General features: G+C 35.2%; 1 protein-coding gene across 4 annotated transcripts in view; it reads left to right on the top strand.

The window, feature by feature from the left end:
* FUT9 (fucosyltransferase 9) overlaps positions 1–17,770 on the top strand; it is a 170,216-nt gene that overhangs the window by 61,682 nt on the left and 90,764 nt on the right. The window contains exon 1 of one of the 4 annotated variants that reach the window (XM_081044828.1): positions 2,185–2,252. The exons of the other annotated variants lie outside the window; for them this stretch is intronic. The gene's annotated coding sequence lies outside the window, so the exon portion shown is untranslated. Of the gene's footprint in view, positions 1–2,184; positions 2,253–17,770 lie in introns of those variants that run through there. 4 annotated transcript variants of the gene reach the window in all.

Here is a 17,770-nt window from a genome sequence, read left to right as displayed (position 1 = left end):
GAATAAACTAGGAACTCTGTTTCTCTATGTGAAAAGCCTGCTTTTAACCACAGTTCTTGACTTTGTTTCTAGCCCTTAACCTCAACTAAGAAATCTTTGTCTACCAAGCACGCTTGTATTGTTTTAATTAATTAATATTTTCCTCTACATGGCCTGTCTTTTTAACCATCACACTAAAAGAAGCTGTCTACACTCAGGTATTAAAAGACACATGGGGCAATAGGACCTGGCTGTCACAGTGTAGGTTTCTTGCAATTCAGAAGTGTGCAATTATTGTCTTTGTGAGGCATGATAATGGCATTGAGGTCATATTAGGGAATGTTCTTTTTCCTAAGATATTACATTTATTCTGAAATATTTAAGAAGTGTCACGATATCGTCAATATTCATTCAAGTAGTTAAGGGGAGATACCATAAGACAGAGACAGGGAGAGACAGACAAACTGAGAGAGGGTGAGAGAGAATGAAAGAGAACATGTGAAATTGAGTAAGCAAATGTGGCAAAATGTTAACAACTGATAAAGCTAGGTGAAGCATGTGCAGGTATTCTTTGTAATAATGCTTCATTCTTTCTATCAATTAGATAATTTTTCAAATAAAAAGTTAATAGAGAGGGCCAATACCCATACCAGTTGGTTTTACAAACAAGTTTAATTAAATCTTTAATAATAATGATAATTTAGTGAGAAAATATTTTAAGAAATAAAATCTCCATACTAATTTCATAATGTAAGTATAACCTTGAAACTAAGTCAAATCAGGTCAGTTTGAAAAATGCAAATGTTTGCATACTACTATAAGCATGAACAAAAATGATATTTGATAAAATATCAAAATATAATCAGTAGTTAATAACAAATATTACATTATGGCCAAGTAGGGTTTATTAAAATGCAATGATATTTTAACAGTAAAATATTAATTGTCATAGTTACCAAATTAATTGATTAAAGAAAAGGCTTGTAATCATCTAATAGGTTCTAAAATATTCTCACAATATAGTATTAAAAACAAAATGAATGAACTGGACCCGTATGCATCTTTATGGAAGTACCTCTAAAAACATAATGTTGAGTGCATCAGTGAGGTTGTATTTCATACCACAAGTGTGAAATTTAAAAGTGAACAAAAAAGGTTTATCATGTTTCTGGCTACATATATTTAAAGCAAAAGTATGAAAACATGAATGTTGAGAGTATTTCCCTTGCTAACGAATATTCCAATTGCTTCTCCTAACTCCTAAGATGAATACCCAAATCTTTACTATAGATCCTGGGGCTCTGCATGATCTATCTGTCGATATTTCTAGAATTGTCAAATATTACATTTCTCCTAGCTCTGTGTGCTCCAGCCTTGCTTGGCTTCTCTCATACACTTGAATATGTCATGCTGTAATTCACTGCTTTTGCTCATGTCATTTCCTCTTTCTAGAATATTCTACCTTTACTCTTCCTCTGGCATAATTTCTACTTATCTTTCAGGTCTCATCTCATTCCTCAGTTATTCAAGAGACACAATGTCAGATTCCCCCGTTTTACTCTTACGGCATTTCATACAAGTCCTTCCCTCTGGGGCTTTACACCAGTTGTTATTTCTCATTATTTATGAGGTTGTATGATTAATAAATACCCTCCTATTAGGTTTGTACCTCCCCCACATAAAATCATTGGCTAACCAGTGTACACCACCAGCACCTAGTACAGTTGTTGCACATTACAGGTGATTACCAAAGATTTATTAAATTGGTGAGTGAATTGGTAGTCACTTTTTTTCACAAGATTTGTTCTATTTTGTTGTAATCTGTTTGAAACATTTTTTTTCTGTGTATGACTCTATGCTTATATTTATCTTTTCTGTGTGACTAATGCAGTTGGATACTATTTGGGTGTCTTTCTCTGGATGAGAGGGGATGGACGCTATGTTTGACAACACCATCTAGTACCATAATATATAACAGAAAAGATCTCTGCAACAAAAACTAGGATTAGAATAGCCTTTCTTCATGCCCGTGTTATTTATGAACATGTAATAATCACTCTTCCTGAGGAAAGAGTAACAATGATTCCAAGACAGTAAGTACATAAGGATCCACAAAGAGTGAATTTTTGTATGTATTGTTTTGGCAGCTACTTAACGGGAATAGATAAAAATATGATGGCAGCTGTGTTCACCTTTTTCATCCTTGCAATTTAACAACTATTTATTGAGCATCACAGATGTGTAGACATGGAACACATGCTGTGAAGCACATGGTAAGTAAGGAACACACTGCCTTCAGAGTGCTTTCCATCTGGAAGCAAGGGGCCTTGCCAACACAGCTGCAGTGCATGGCAGAGGCTAATAACAACTTTGGCTTCCATGGAGGGAGCCTATTCTGTTGTACCAGGAGCTTTATTTACACACATTATCTTAATGTGAACAATAGTTCTTCAGAGGAAAACATACATTAGCCTTTCAGCATTTACAAATGAGTAAATTAAGGGACAGAGGAATTAAGAAATGTCCCTATGGTTACTCAGTGGCAGAGCCAGAACTGAAATCCAGATCTTATGCCTCCTAAGCCCTAATAGTGAAAAGTCTGGATGAAGTTAATGGGCGTGGAGAAGGATATGTCTTTCGATTCTAAACCAGTGTTTTCTCAAATGTTATCCTGTGCTATGAAAGACACCAAGGTCAATCAAGCTTCGGAAATGCTGCATGTCATATGCTCAAAAAGCTTTGAAAAGAAGTTTTTAAGAAAGAAGCAGGTTTTTCGTTGCTTAACTCAGCACTTCCCCAAAAATACTTGAACTGGGAATCCGTTTCTTATGTAACACATCCTGGGAAACTGTTCCAGAAAAAACAGAGCTATAAAGTCCTTTTTCTCTTTTCTTTCTCATGCAGATCTGTGTTTTAGGAGGACACTTTGAAGGTGCTCCTGCCATTTCTCACCCATGCTTCTGCTCAGAGTGTTCTCTTAGGTTGAAACACCCATGTCTTTTTTTGGTGATATGTGGTGAATTCTTATGTATACATCAGTTCAAAAGTCAGATCATATTTGATGTCTTGTGTTAACCGGTCACCAATATATAGGTATGTGTGCACGCACAGATACACACACGTACACTTCCACCCACCCACCCACACACATACACACATACAGAATAAAAAAATTATCCAGTAGTTCCCCCTGATCTGCGATTTCACTTTTCACAGTTTCAGTTACACGTGGTCAACTATAGTCTGAAAATGTTAAATGGAAAAATTCCAGAAATAACCAATCCTTGTTTTAAATTGTACAATGTTTTGAATACCTCACTTCATCTCATCATGTAGACATCGTATCATCTCACATCATCACAAGAAGGGTGAGGACAGTAAAATAAGGACAGAGAGAGGAGAGAGAGAGAGAGAGAGAGAGAGAGAGAGAGAGAGAGAGAGACCACATTCACATCACTTTGATTACAGTATACGATAATTGTTCTATTTTATTATTAGTTGTTATTGTTAATCTCTGACTGTGTCTAATGGATAAAGCTTTATCATAAGTGTGTATGTATAGGAAAAGACATATAGGGTTTAATACTATTTGCAGTTTCAGGCATCCTCTGGGGGTCTTGGAACTTATCCCCGCAGATAAGGGGAGATTACTGTGTTAATGATGAATCACCTTTGATGAACGTTTGCTATGTTTAGACCTGGCTCAACACATCACAACAATTATTTATTATCCCTTTCATCTCCTTCCAGCTCACATATCACTTTTCTGATCAACCTTACAGAAAATTCCTCTAGAGATGTCTATCCTACCTGACTGATTCCCCTCCTTCCTTTCTTCTTTCAATATAACCTAGCCAGGCTTGCCCCATTTGCTGTAGTTGTTTTTGTTTAGTATACCAGTAACTGCTACATTAATCTAGGTATCGCAACCATCCTCATTTTACTTGACTTATCAGCAACATTTGACAAAGTTGATGCCTCTTTTCAAATTCAAGTCTTTTTTCTCTTTCCTTCAAGAACACTGTACATTTCTATTTTTTTCTTGTACAATGCTGGCAACTCCTCTATGATTCTTTGCTGATTCTTTGCTGATTCTTCTCATCTCTAAGCCTCTAAATGTTGGCCTGCCATGACATTTTGCAGTCATTCCATTGGTGATTTTATCAAGTTTTACATCGAGCATTAGCTAAGAGCATAGACCTTTGGGCTAGGCTGTCTGACTCAGAATCTCAGCTCAACTACTTTGTTACATGTGTAACTTTAGGCTAATGATCTATCCTATTGCACCTCAGGTACCTCACTTGTAAAAACTGGGGTTATAACATTACCTATGCCAAATAATTTTTGGAGCATTAAATGAGTTAATATTTGTAAGAGTGCTTAGAATAATGCCTGGCGCTATACATGTTTGCTGGTATTATTATCTATTCTCTAATGACTCATAAAATGCATCTAGCCTGTACTTCTGCCAAGAATTTATGAATCATATATTTAACTACCTATACAATGTCTGCATATGGAAGTCTAGTATACATACCAAATTTATTATACATAAAATAGAAAATCTAACCACCCTTAAGCCAAGGTGAACTCAGTAAATGGCACCTGCATCCACTTCCTAAGGCCAAAATTCTCGGAGGCATCCTTGACTCCCATCTTTCTCTCAGACCACCCGTCCATCTATCAAATCTAGATTGCTCTGCCTTCAACTTATCTGGAACCTTACCATTTATTACCATAACCATGCTAATATATAATTCTTAAAGTTCAAAGTTCCAGACAACTTGGTTATCACCCATGATCCATAGGGCTTTTTCATTTACCTAAAACTAGGTCTTTTTCACCTGAAAGACAGTTAAGCTAAGTTCTTCCATTTCTCTACTTCCTCAGCAAACTTTTAAACTTAACTCTATATTATTACTATTTGATTCCATTGTCAGTTTCAACCCACCAGTTCTAGTCTGTGAAATTCATTACAATTTACATAACATAGTAGCTTGAGCTCCCCATTTTGAATTTCCCCAAATTTATTAAATACATCCTAAACAATATCATGTCATCAAATAATTGATTAAAAATTATATAAAGAAAGGTCTACTAGACACCAGAGGCCTCTTGCAGTTTGACATTGATCCATTAACTAACCAGTACTGTTTAGTAGGAAAGTATTATCAGGTAAAGTTTCAGCAAACTACTCGGGAAGCCTACTCATCTATATTCATCTTAACCACAGATATCTCAGGAATTATTTTAAATGTTTTTTTTGAAACCCAAGTGACTCAGATGACAGATCACATCATCTGCAAAACCTTTCCCTGAGACTCAGTTGTACTTAAGCTCCTTGGTGTTCCCATGAAATTTTGTGCAAGTCTCTGTCATAGTCCTTACCCCAATATACCAAATTTCTGTTTGTATTTGCCACCTAAGTATTGTGATGGTCTTGGAGAATGAGTGTAGTTCCTATACCTCTACATTCTCAGAACCTTGTGTGTAGCAGTTATTCAATAAATATTTTTCAAACTGACGAGTAAATAATAGTGAGATTCTCATTTGTTACTAAGATGTGGAGTATAAGTTTGCTGTTTTCTCTGGACTTATTTTAGGATGCAAATCACTGAAAAAAATAACAATTCGTGGGACTAGACAAGCCAGTTCATCTCTTTGTGCCTAACTTAAAACATTCTTAGTAGTTTAAATTCATGCACATATGGGATGTGTGACTTGGTGTTATTACAGAAAGATAATTTCATCCTTTTGAAGCTAAAACTGTACATGCTATTGCAGTTATTTCTGTTTTCTTCCTTTTATATTCCACCCTTTGTGTTTTTTATTAAAATGTCAGAAACAGTATCTCATTAACACTTCACAGTTGCCAATGCTTCCATTTATAGACTTAATACTTGGAGTACCTCCTTCAATATCATATGAAAACTATAAAATACGAAATCACAATATCCCTGAATATTTATGCACTCTGGTACATAAAATTGACATTGAACTTTCTGTTCCTTGCCTGATACTAATACATTTATTCCTGCATATGGAGAATAAAATTACATTATTTTATACCTCCTTTTTTTTCAATTCATTAAACTTTTTGTCTCCCTACTGTTCATAATGACCATATAAGGAATGGGAAATAAATATAATTGATGCAGGAGATAGTTTAGGGATCATGTCTCATGAAACCGAAGAATGGAGGCACGGACCAAGGAGAGGTGAGGAGTTGTGAAAGAGGATAGTTTATTAAAAAGCAAAGAAATACAGCTCCCAAGTGGGAAGGGGTTCCCAAATGGGATGTCCCCTGACTGAGACAAAAGCTCTTCCTTTTATACCTTCACTGGCCCATTTGGGGAAGGGGAGCTGGCACCTTCTAATGGAATTTGTCTATCAGGTTTGTTTTGTTTCCCAATGCTAAAGGGATTAGCAAAATAATCCATTCCTATCTGTCAGATCTGCTCCATTTGTCCGGCAAAAAAGGATTTATGAGATAATGTATTAACATGAAGGTATATTCTTATATCTTTGTCCTGGGGTGAAGGAGCCATTTCAGAACCTGGAGTTTCAGGATATGGCTACCTTTTGTTTATCCCACCATGGACCTTCCTGTCTGCCTAACAACATGCTAGCTGACCTGTACCATAATAATTAAGAAACAAATGAACAATAATTAATAGAATATAGTTCTGGCCCTGGAAAAAACATCTTCTGGTGCAGTCAGGGCATAGAAAATTAAGTTTCTTGTGATACATACTACGATAGAACCACATACCAGGGAACAGGAGAACATAGAGAACCAAGCTGGGCTTTACAGTAGAAACAGTATTTGAGCTGGGCCTTACAGGATGTTGTAGGTCAAGAATAGGTGGAAAGAGGAATAATAATTTGCACAAAGGATAGAGATTCAAAATACACGGGATAATTGTGAAATGAGGATTGACTCAGATTTTAGGGAAGACATAGGCTGGGTGGATAATGGAAGGTGTGGTTGGTAAAGTAGGTATGTGGTTAGAGTTTGAAAGGCCATGTACGGCCATATCACAGAATTTGGAACTTATCCTGCAGGAAATGGAAAGGGAAAGAACTTTCTCACAACATAATGATTTATGCTGTAAAAAGAAAACTCTAGCTGTAGAGAATTAGTTGGTCTTTTCCCTATACTGTTTGTCAGTCATTTAAGAATGTATGCTTCTTACAGTAAATTATTTTTCATGTTTAAACTGCCAAAGAGAATGATAGAGTGTTTTTTACAGGCTGCATTTTAAAAAGATCGTTTACACATTTTTATTGCTGCCTTTTGATGGCCAGATACAGATCCATTTTTTTTCCAAAGCCAATTCATACAAATAGATACTCACAGATGAAATATCCAGTGTTTCTGCACACAGGTTAGGTAATTAGTATCTACTAAAGACTGAAAAACTCAATGAGAACAAAATGACCTTCTACCTTATGTAAAATCTTTATTAATTGAACTCTAAGCTAGCCCTTGAGATTTTTATGCAATCTGCAACAGAAAGGTCAATGGAATACCAATAAATCCTGTGTTTTTGTTAGTTCATTCTTCAAATACTACAGTTGGTTGAAAATTGATTCAGTTATTTGTAATCCAATACTGAAGGGGGAAATGTATTTTTCTTTTTAATCATCTTATTCATTTACATTTACATGGAAAATAACATATCCAAGAATAATCAGAAGAGTGTTTTAATAGCAAGGGGCACATTAGAGATTGAGCATGTTTTCCATTTCTTACCTTCTTATAAAACATCTGGAAAACACTTATTATCTTGAATTAGGGAAAAAATATATATATACATATATATTTATATTTACATATACAAATATGCAAATATATACTTACATATAATATATAAATATACTATTATATATTATAGTATATATATTATATAGTATATATTATATATAATATATAAATATATATTATATATAGTATATATAATACATATATAATACATATTATATATAATACATATTTTTGCTTTGGCTTAGAATCTTCTCTAAAACAGTTTTAGAGAAGATTCTAAGCCAAAGCAAAAATATTGGCCTGAGCTCTGTAAATATCTAAAAATATAAAATAATTGGAAAATGGATTACAGCTTTGTGTGACTGGGGTATGGTGAGGAGTGAGGATAGATAAACCTAGAAATTAAGATGGGATTAAGATTTGAAGACCTTCCTTTCCATGTTAAACTGTTTGAGCTTTAGCCTCCAGGCAGTGAGTGAGAAACTACCAAACAATTTTGAAGTACACAATGGCTTGAGTTAAACCAGAGTGTCTGTATTTTAGAAAGTTATCATCAAAGACAACACAGAAGGTGTAAAAACTGTAATTGCCCTAGTGTAAATGAAGAGGTTCTTGGTTGTGGCAGCAGAAGTGGGATTTAAAAGAGAGGAAAGATTTACTGAAAGGTAGAATTAGGATTTGGTGTTTGGATGGAAGTGGAAGTAAAAGGAGATGGCTACTGGCGTGTCTACTCAGCACTATTGCTGATAATTTTAACCAAATGTGACTGCTTAACATAACTAAATACTCCATATCTAATAATTTAATTATCACTTCAGTGTTTACCCTGTGTTCATAATTCTGAAAAATTATAAATTTGTTAATGTATGTAAGTAAATTAATTTATAAATATATAACTGAATCTTTCTAGTTCATACAGATATGTGTCTTGTTTTATGAAAAATCTTCAAGAATAATTCTGAAATAAAAACAAAATAAAGGAAAAAGATTTTAAAACATAAAAATGTACATTTTTATTACATGTCCAATCATTCCATTAAGATCAAAATTTCTCTCCTTGACTTGGGGAGAAGAGGAGCAGTCTTTATCCTGAGACATTCTCCTTTTCTACCTGGTTAATGTCACCAGGAACTCTTATCTTTTTAACCTATGATGAATAAAAAGCAAGTATATCAAGACATATTTGAGTAATTAATAGTTATTTCAGTGGATTTTATATTGTGTGTGTGAATGTGTATGTAAAACCTCAAAAGATAATTTGTAAGTATTTTAGTAAAATACAATGAAACTTCCATGACATATTATGCCAATTATATGCAGATAAAAGCTTTCTAATATTACATTTTCATTTATAAGTAGGTAATGATGTTCTTGCCAGGATCATTGTTTATTTTTTGAAAATGATGTATGCTAATGGTCAGTGTATTTTCAAAGGATGACATATATAATAACCATATTCATTAGCATGACAAAGTAAGAATCTACATATCAGAAATTTTACATATAATAATGCACTAGGGGTGGCTGGTTAGCTCAGTTGGTTAGAGCACAGTGCTCTTAACAACAAGGTTGCCAGTTCGATTCCCCACATGGGCCACTGTGAGCTGCTCCCTCCACAACTAGATGGAAACAACTACTTGACTTGGAGCTGATAGGTCTTAGAAAAACACACTTAAAATAAAAAAAGTTAAAAAAAATCCACTAAATTCACCTTTTTGAAGGTGTTTTTAAAAAACATAACTATTAGGTCATAACCATCCATTAAACAGAATATACTGATACGATGTACTTCTTGCTGGAATAATTTCCTGATGCTTCCTTCTTTTTTTCTTTAATGCAAATTTTAAAACCTAGTATTGCTTTGGGTTATTTTTAACCAATAAGATCTTTATGGTCAGGTGTTTCACTTTAAGAAGCGTTGTAATTTTTTTTCTTTCAAAGTTTCCCTAGATGGGCCATAAATCTGCTTTTGAGACACACTTTGCTATAATACAGCCATCTTTGACTTAGATTTGTGTATTAGCAGCCTTAAATGTATAACTTGGCTTATAATTACATATGACTCACTGAATTTGAAGTCCAAAACTGTTAAATCTTAAATTATAGATGTAGTTAGGTTTCATATCACATCAAATAGCATATAATAATTAACTGTGTATTCCCTCAGTATATGGAATTTGAAAGGAAAACATCTTCACATTACATCAGAGATAATAGTTTAAGTTCAAATCCCTCCCACGCATTCAGCTACAGTCGAATAAGTGACGTGCCCTGAAAGTCAATAGACATTACATACTGAGATAGGAAAGCACTTTGAGGAACAGACAAAAGGCTGGAGTGACCAGAACAAAAGGAACAAGGTTAAGAGAGTAGTAGTCAGGATCTAGATTCCCTCTTACTCCCCTAAGGCCCTGGGCTTCTGGAAAATAACAGTCAGGGGGAGGAGACACATAGGCTTTCAGTCCTGCAACATTAGCTGAGGTAGTAAACAAAGAATGGCTTAAACACTTGAACAAGGGCTAAGGAAAGAGCCCAGTGAACATAGAAATGTTATCATGTACATTATAATAAACAAACAAACAATAAATAAGATTTTACGTTTAGTCAGGACCAATATATATTGTGAATAGAATTTTTATGCCTTCTTGTTATTCAAGAACTCATCACTATAGCATCCACCATTACCCTAACTATCCTTACCCAAATCCAAATTAAACCTTTGAGGATGTGTTAATTTCCTAGGGCTGCTGTAACAAATACTACAAGCTGGGTTGCTTAAAACAACAGAAATTTATTCTGTCAAAATTCTGGAAGTTAAAAATCCAAAAGCGAAATATTGGCAGAGCCAGACTTCCTCCCAAGGCTCCAGGAAGAATCCTTTCCTGCCTTTCGAACTTCTGCTGGTTGCCAGCAATCCTTGATGTTCCTTGCTTTGTGCCAGCAGAACTCCAAGTTTCTGTATCTGGCCTCACATCACCTTCTTCCTTGTGTGTCTCTATGTCTCCAAATTTTTCTCTTTTAAAAACAGCAGTCACTGGGTTTCGGGTCCATCTTAATCTAGTGTGACCTCATCTTAATTTCATTACATCTGCAAAGACTTTATTTCCAAAGAAGCTCTCATTCACAGACACTGGGGGTTAAAACTTCACCAAATCTTTTTGGGAACCCAAGTCAGTCTCCTTTGGGGGATGGGGGATGATAAACTCATTGGGGCATTTAGAAGGACTACTAGCTCCGTCTGATTAAATCAATTCATATCAAAGTCAATCTAGTTTTAGGGTTCATTTGTATTTTTAAAGGACTTTGTAACTCAAATATATAATAATGAAGAGAGTGGTTGGGATCAGAGCATTCTTGATCCCTGCTTGCTTTTCAGAGCTTCCCGCTCCTCACTTTTAGCAAACCCAAGTCTGAGGGTCCACCTCTCTACCCCTTCACCAGAGTGGATCATATCAGCTGTAAAATGAAGAGAATGTAGTTAACGCAGAAAACTTAGGTTGTATCCCTTATTTCTTTTTCCTTTAGTAGTGTTTCAATTTTATGGTAAATATTTAAATATTTTCTTTAGATCCAGTTATATGAATAATGGCTTTTTATTTCATTTTAATTTTCCCACGTTAATGTGGAGTTAGATCTGCATATCTCCCATACAGAATCCATATGTGAAAAATATGAAGGACATTCATGCAAACCTTTGACAACAGAAAACTATACAATGTAAATGGTTTTGGTAGGCATGGATTTCCTTTCTTCCAAAATACTTCCTAAGTGTGAATGAGAAGAAAGGATAGGACCGAAGTAAGAGAGTTTTGCAAAGTGTAAATCAGGTCATCTAGGTTCTTCTGTGCTTTCTTAGTAGAGTAAATATCTATTCATAATTGTGGAGCACTCACTTGTAAGTGGGGTAAGGACAGAAGAATGTGCTACCTTTATTTAGGCCCTTAAAATCCTGAAGTTCAAGTTTTAAAATGATTCAAAAGGGGATGAATGTATTTTAAAACAAAATGCTTTTCCTTGTATGCAATGAGTCAGAGTAAAGCTTTGTGTAATATCACCCTAGATTCTGAACGATATAATGCATTTCATTTTTTAAAAATAACTTTGTTTATTCATAAAACACATGCTATCAACACACAATGCAAACCATTTTATTTAATGCAACAATTTCAGCTGAACATTATTTCAGCTGAAATAATGTTCAGGAAGAAATACATGACTCAAAATTAAGTTGCCATAGTATAAAATATCCATTTACATTTTTGATTAGCATTTCTTCTTTGTTGATTATAAAAAAATTATTATGCTAAATTTCATTATTTTGATTATTGATTTCCTAAGAGACTTTAGTCTGAATTACAAAGCTACAGCTTAAGTTTTATAATTAAAATTTATAGCAAGACATTTATTTTCAATTGACAAAAAAATTAATAGTTATTTAAATAATTATATGACATTTAATAGTCCCTTTTCTTCAACTGTTTTGAACATTCTGGAACTTAACTAGCTGTGATATTTCACAGTATTGTCTCCAAGCATATGTAATAAATTCCACTGGGAGAGAAAGGGCCTTGTCGTATATGGAAATTATGGACCCTGCCCCACATCTATTCGTCTGCATCCCTTGGAAATACAGTTCATGAAACTGCTTTTAATAAGCTATCCAGACGAGTCTTATGCTTATTAATGTTTGAGAACCCAATATTAAAGAGGGTAGTTCAGTGGATCTTAACCTTTTCAAAACTAGTGATCTCTAGCCTCTACAATACACTGGGAGAAACTGTACAGTGATTGTCAAATTCTTCCCACAGGAAGTCATCCAAGGGACAGAAGAAGAGAGAAAAGCTGATACACTTCTTAATGCCCTTAGAGTTCTGAGAGTCTGGCCAAAGATAGTAGGCAGCATGAACATGCTTCCAGCCCAAGAGTAACAGTCACAGACTTCCCTTTGCTTCCTCCCTCCCTCCTCTTCCCCCTTCTTGTCTCCCTTTCTCCTTATCTCCTTCCCTCCCTTCTTTCTGTCTTCTTAGTGCTTGCTTCAATTTTGTCAGAATAATGGGATAGAAAGGGTGTTGTTTGAAGGACAGCAATATCTTATCAAAAACCCTCCCTTATTCTGTCTACCTGGTTCAGTCTCATGGAACACTCTTAAAACAGGTGCTTAACAAGGCAAGTGTCCAATTTTTTAGTCGTTATTGTCATATACAAAAAGGAAAAGAAACGATGTCACCAACCATCTATCCCTGGCCTGTCTCCCATTTTGGTCCCAGTCAGGCATCTCCCTCTGCATGAGTATGACTGAGGATGGATATAAGTACCACACAATCTTTATCTTGACTTTACTTTCTATCTTCCATTTTCAGATTCTTCTTCCAGGGAGGGTTTAACAAGTAGGATCAGAAATCAAAACATCACCTGAACAAGGAAGAAGTGCACTTGCTTCTTGGGAACAGCCACTGGAGCTCAGCCCAATGCTCATCCTATCTCTCACATGGCCCCTAGCTACTGGCTGGCTTGTCCCTCCCAGGCCTGTCACATCACAAGTCAGGGCTTATTGTTTATTGAATTAATCACCCCAAGACCACCTCAAAGCTAGAGAAATGAGGAGATGGAGTGCTTAAATTTTATTGATTCAATATAAAGATAGAAAAAAGTCAAACCATTTTTAGACCCATATTTTAGTGAAATGAAAAAAAAAGATCAATATTGTCTAAACCAGAAAGTGGCAAACTATGGTCCATGGGCTAAATCTGATCTGCTGCTAGGTTATGTAAATAAGGGTTTACTGGAACACAGCCATAGCAACTTTTTTTTTAAAAATATTTTCTTTCACACTACAAAAGCAGAATTGAGGAGTTGTACCATAAATTGTGTAACAGATGAGTATCTATAGAACAGCCTTGACTTTACCTCTCGTCTGGCAATGCCTAAAATATTTACCATCTGGCTCTTTAGTGCAGTTTGCTAATTCCATGTTGAAACCAAAATGTATTTTCTCCAGCTTCTGAAGGCAAAAATACTCAAATGGAATTCCATAAAAAGAGTCCTCATACAAATAGAAAATCTGAATAAACCACTTACTAGTAAAGAGATTTAATCAGTAATCTAAAATCTCCTAATGAAGGAAAGTCTAGGACCAGATGGCTTCCTGGTGAATTTTACTGAATATTAAAAGAAGCATTAAAACCAATCATTCTCAAACTCTTCCCCCCATCCCACACCCCCCCCAAAAAAAAATCAAAAAGAAGGGAACATTCTGAAACCCATTTTAAAAGGCTACAATTATCCTGATAGCAAAACAGGAATATTTTCTGTTGAAAAAGAAAACTACATGCCAATATCTCTGATGAATGGAGATACAATACAATACTGGCAAACTGAACTCAGCAGCACATTAAAAGAATCATTCACCATGATCAAGTAGGATTTTTCTCTGGGATGCAAGGTTGGTTCAACTATACATCAAAGCAGTCATGTGATACACCACATTAACAAAATGAAAGAAAAGAATCATATGATCATCTCAATAGATGCAGGAAAAAGCATTTGCCAATATTCAACAACCATTTAGGACAAAAGCTTTTAACAACTTAGGCATAGAAAGTAAATATCTGAACATAGTAAAGGTCACATATGACATGCCCATAGTTAACATCATATTATGTGTTCAAAGATTGAAAGCTCTAAGGTCAGGAACAAGATAAGGGTGCCCACTCTCATTATGCCCATTCAACATAGTACTTACTGGAAGTCCTACATAGAGCAGTGAGGCAAGGAAAAAAAAAAAAAAGACACCAGAATTGGAAAGAAAGAAGTAAAATGGTCTTTATTTATAGATGGCATGATTTCATATAAAGAAATTACTAAAGACACAACCAAAAAACATGCATCCCCATGTTCATAGCAGCATTATTTACAATAGCCAAGGCATAAAAACAACCTAAGTGTCCACTGGTGGATGAATGGATAAAGAAGTTGTGGTATATATACACATTGGTATATTATTCAGCCACAAAAAATGAGGAAATCTTATTACATTTCCAACAACATGGATGAAACTTGAAGGCATTATGCCTTCAATCTGAAAAAAAAGAAAACAACTCATAGGCAAAGAGATCAGATTTATGGTTTCCAGAGGTGGAGGGCGCGGGGAGAGGTAATTGGAGAAAAGTGGTCCAAAAGTACAAAGTTTCAGTTACAAGATAAATAAATACTAGGAATGTAATGTACAACATGATGACATTAGTTAACACTGCTGTATGGTATATAGAAAAGTTGTTAAGAGTGTAAATTCTAAGAGTTCTCATCACAAGGAGATTTCCTTTTTGTTTTCTTCTTTTCTTTTTATCGTATATATACGAGATGATGAATGATAGGTGAACTTATTGTGGTACTCATTTCATAATACATGTAAATCAAACCATCATGCTGTATTCCTTAAACTTAGACAATGACGTATGTCAATTATTTATCAATAAAACTGGGGAAAAAGATTCCCCACACACATGTTAAAACATATATGTTATTTTCTCACTAACCACAATATAACTTTAAATATGTGGGAATAACCATTTTAATCCCAATAACCAAAACAGCACCTCTCATAGTAGAGAGACAATACATGTTTGGTTAAATAAATAAATGTTTAAAAATATATGTATGTTCTGCATTTCATTTTTGGCATATTGCTATGTTAGAATAAATTTATTTCCCCCAAATCTTTGAGCAAACTGGATGCTCCAGGAAAAAATGTACAATGAGGTTTCCGGTACTGCTTTAAGTCCCAGGTGGGAGAAGCTCAATAGTTTGCCCTGAGGTTTTAAGAGAACCATGCAACACTTCCTCCCTCAAAAAGTGTGTGTGGAAAAATATGTCTACGGAAAGAATATTTGTATAATTGTGGACGGATCAATTTCAAGCATTTTCTATTATAACAATTAATAACCTGTATCCCAAGCATATTAAAAGTCCTCAAGATATTGATGTTTGGTAACGGTTCTAAGTGCTACTAATTATCTGTGTCCTATTGCAACTGAGGAAGTAGAAGAGTCTATTGGGTTGGTGCAGAAGTAATTTCGGTTTAAAAGGTTAAAATAATTTGCAAAAACTGCAATTGCTTTTGCACCAACCTAATACATCAGTCAGAACTAGTTCTCTTCACCAGCCCCAATCTTGTTCTTTGCAGTTCACAGGGATCTGCATCATATGCCCGTAAGAATAGGGTCAGGACAGATCAACCAAGCCAGCCACATAAGGAGAAAGAAAAGAGGAGGAAAACCCAATCCATGAAATAATCCAGATGATGAAAATAACCAAGGAGCCTTTGAAGCAAGCACAGATTGCACCCTTTTCCCATAGCCACTCTTCTAGTCCAGCTTCTGCAGAGATATGGACCAAGGAAGATGGCCATTAAACCATCCAGTCCAGAATCTGCCCCATAGTAAAACACTCATCTGCCCCATAGTAAAACACTCGAGAAACATTGCTTCCTCTTCCTGTCCCCTCTGTTCCTCACTTGGCTTTGTGTTTTCAGGTTCAGGGCACTTATTTTTATTCTTACCTGATATAAAGAGCAAATTAGCATTTTGTACTGTGAGAAAAATATTACTCCTTTTTCACTCGCATTATGCAAAAGGACTCCCTTACGGCAAAATGATCCCATGTCGATTGCACCAGGCAGAACTGTAGGGCCAAAAGCGGAGCTCTTGAATCAGTCTGTCTGGGTTCTACTTTAGCTGCACCATTTACAAGCTGCATGACCTTGGACAAATTGCTTCAGCTGTCAGTGCTTCATATTCCTTTTGTCTCCAACTGAAATAATATCTCATAGGCTTATTGATAGGATTGAATGAGAATGTGCATATACAACCTTGAAATCCTGGCTAGAATACAGTGAGCACTCCTTCATTCTTAGGTGGTTTTATTATGAGTGTTACTGACGTTGAAGCTCTCTGCATGACCAGAGGGCCCTCCACTGACCAGCCCCTGCTAACCTCTTCTGCTTCCTGCACTTGCTTCATCACACTGCACAACTCTTTGCTCCACTAAAGCCAGATTACTTTTTAGTCCCAAACTGTTTTATCTCTGTCCTCCTTATCTTTGCTCATACTGCACTGCCTGGTCATCATTCAACATTCTCCTTACACAACCTATTTTCTATTAAGTTTCAGCCCCGCAAAATTGAATGCTGCTATATTTGTGCCCCTAGCCAGACATTTTGTACAAATTTCTTCACTTCTCTTTCTTGTCTTCCTCTGCTGGACGATGAACGCTTCAAGGGCAGGAGAGTGTTTTAGTCCCCCTTTTAGCCACAGCACCTATAACCTGTTATATAGAACACATTTAGGAAAATGTATGTTGGTAAAGAAGGCTTAAGGACCCACTGTAGTAATTCTGAAGTCATAAAATTCTGTTTAAAGTACAGCTACAGGAATTAGCTCGATGACTTCTTCTGGAAGCAAATCTCATTTATTGCTATAAACTGCGTAAAGCAATTGTCTTTATTTGTTCAAAATCCAGTGTCCTTTAATCACATCTGGTAAATTGAATTAAGAAACTTGCTCTTGCTAATGGAATTCAGTTTTGAATATATCAGAGATGTTTCTACCAATATCATTCAGAGTCCTATAAAGTTTCCTTCTTTATAAGTAATGCTCCGTGTGTCTATTTCCTTTTCCTTTCATTTATAAATATCAAAGTGTTTTTTCTTAACCATTTATATTATCTTTATTCAATTATTTCAGCAATAATTGAAAACAATTAGAAAATATAAGTATGTCTCTATATTTTCCCCTTTTGTGAATTTTACCCAAATCAGCTAAAGTATTCTACATAAATATCTATGTAATTTTTATATTTCAAATTGACCCTTTACTAAAGAAAAAATAACCTACCCTGTAATGATGGCTCAAAAATTCATTTGTTGGTGAAATTAATGAATAGGATTTTATACTTTATTCAAATATATCACAAATCCAAACATTTTCTCTCCATTGTCACTGCCACCAAACTTACACCCCTGTCATA

This window comes from Rhinolophus hipposideros, assembly GCF_964194185.1.
Source record: "Rhinolophus hipposideros genome assembly, chromosome: 3".
Lineage (NCBI taxonomy): Eukaryota > Metazoa > Chordata > Mammalia > Chiroptera > Rhinolophidae > Rhinolophus > Rhinolophus hipposideros.
This window is presented reverse-complemented; position numbering and strand designations above follow the sequence as displayed.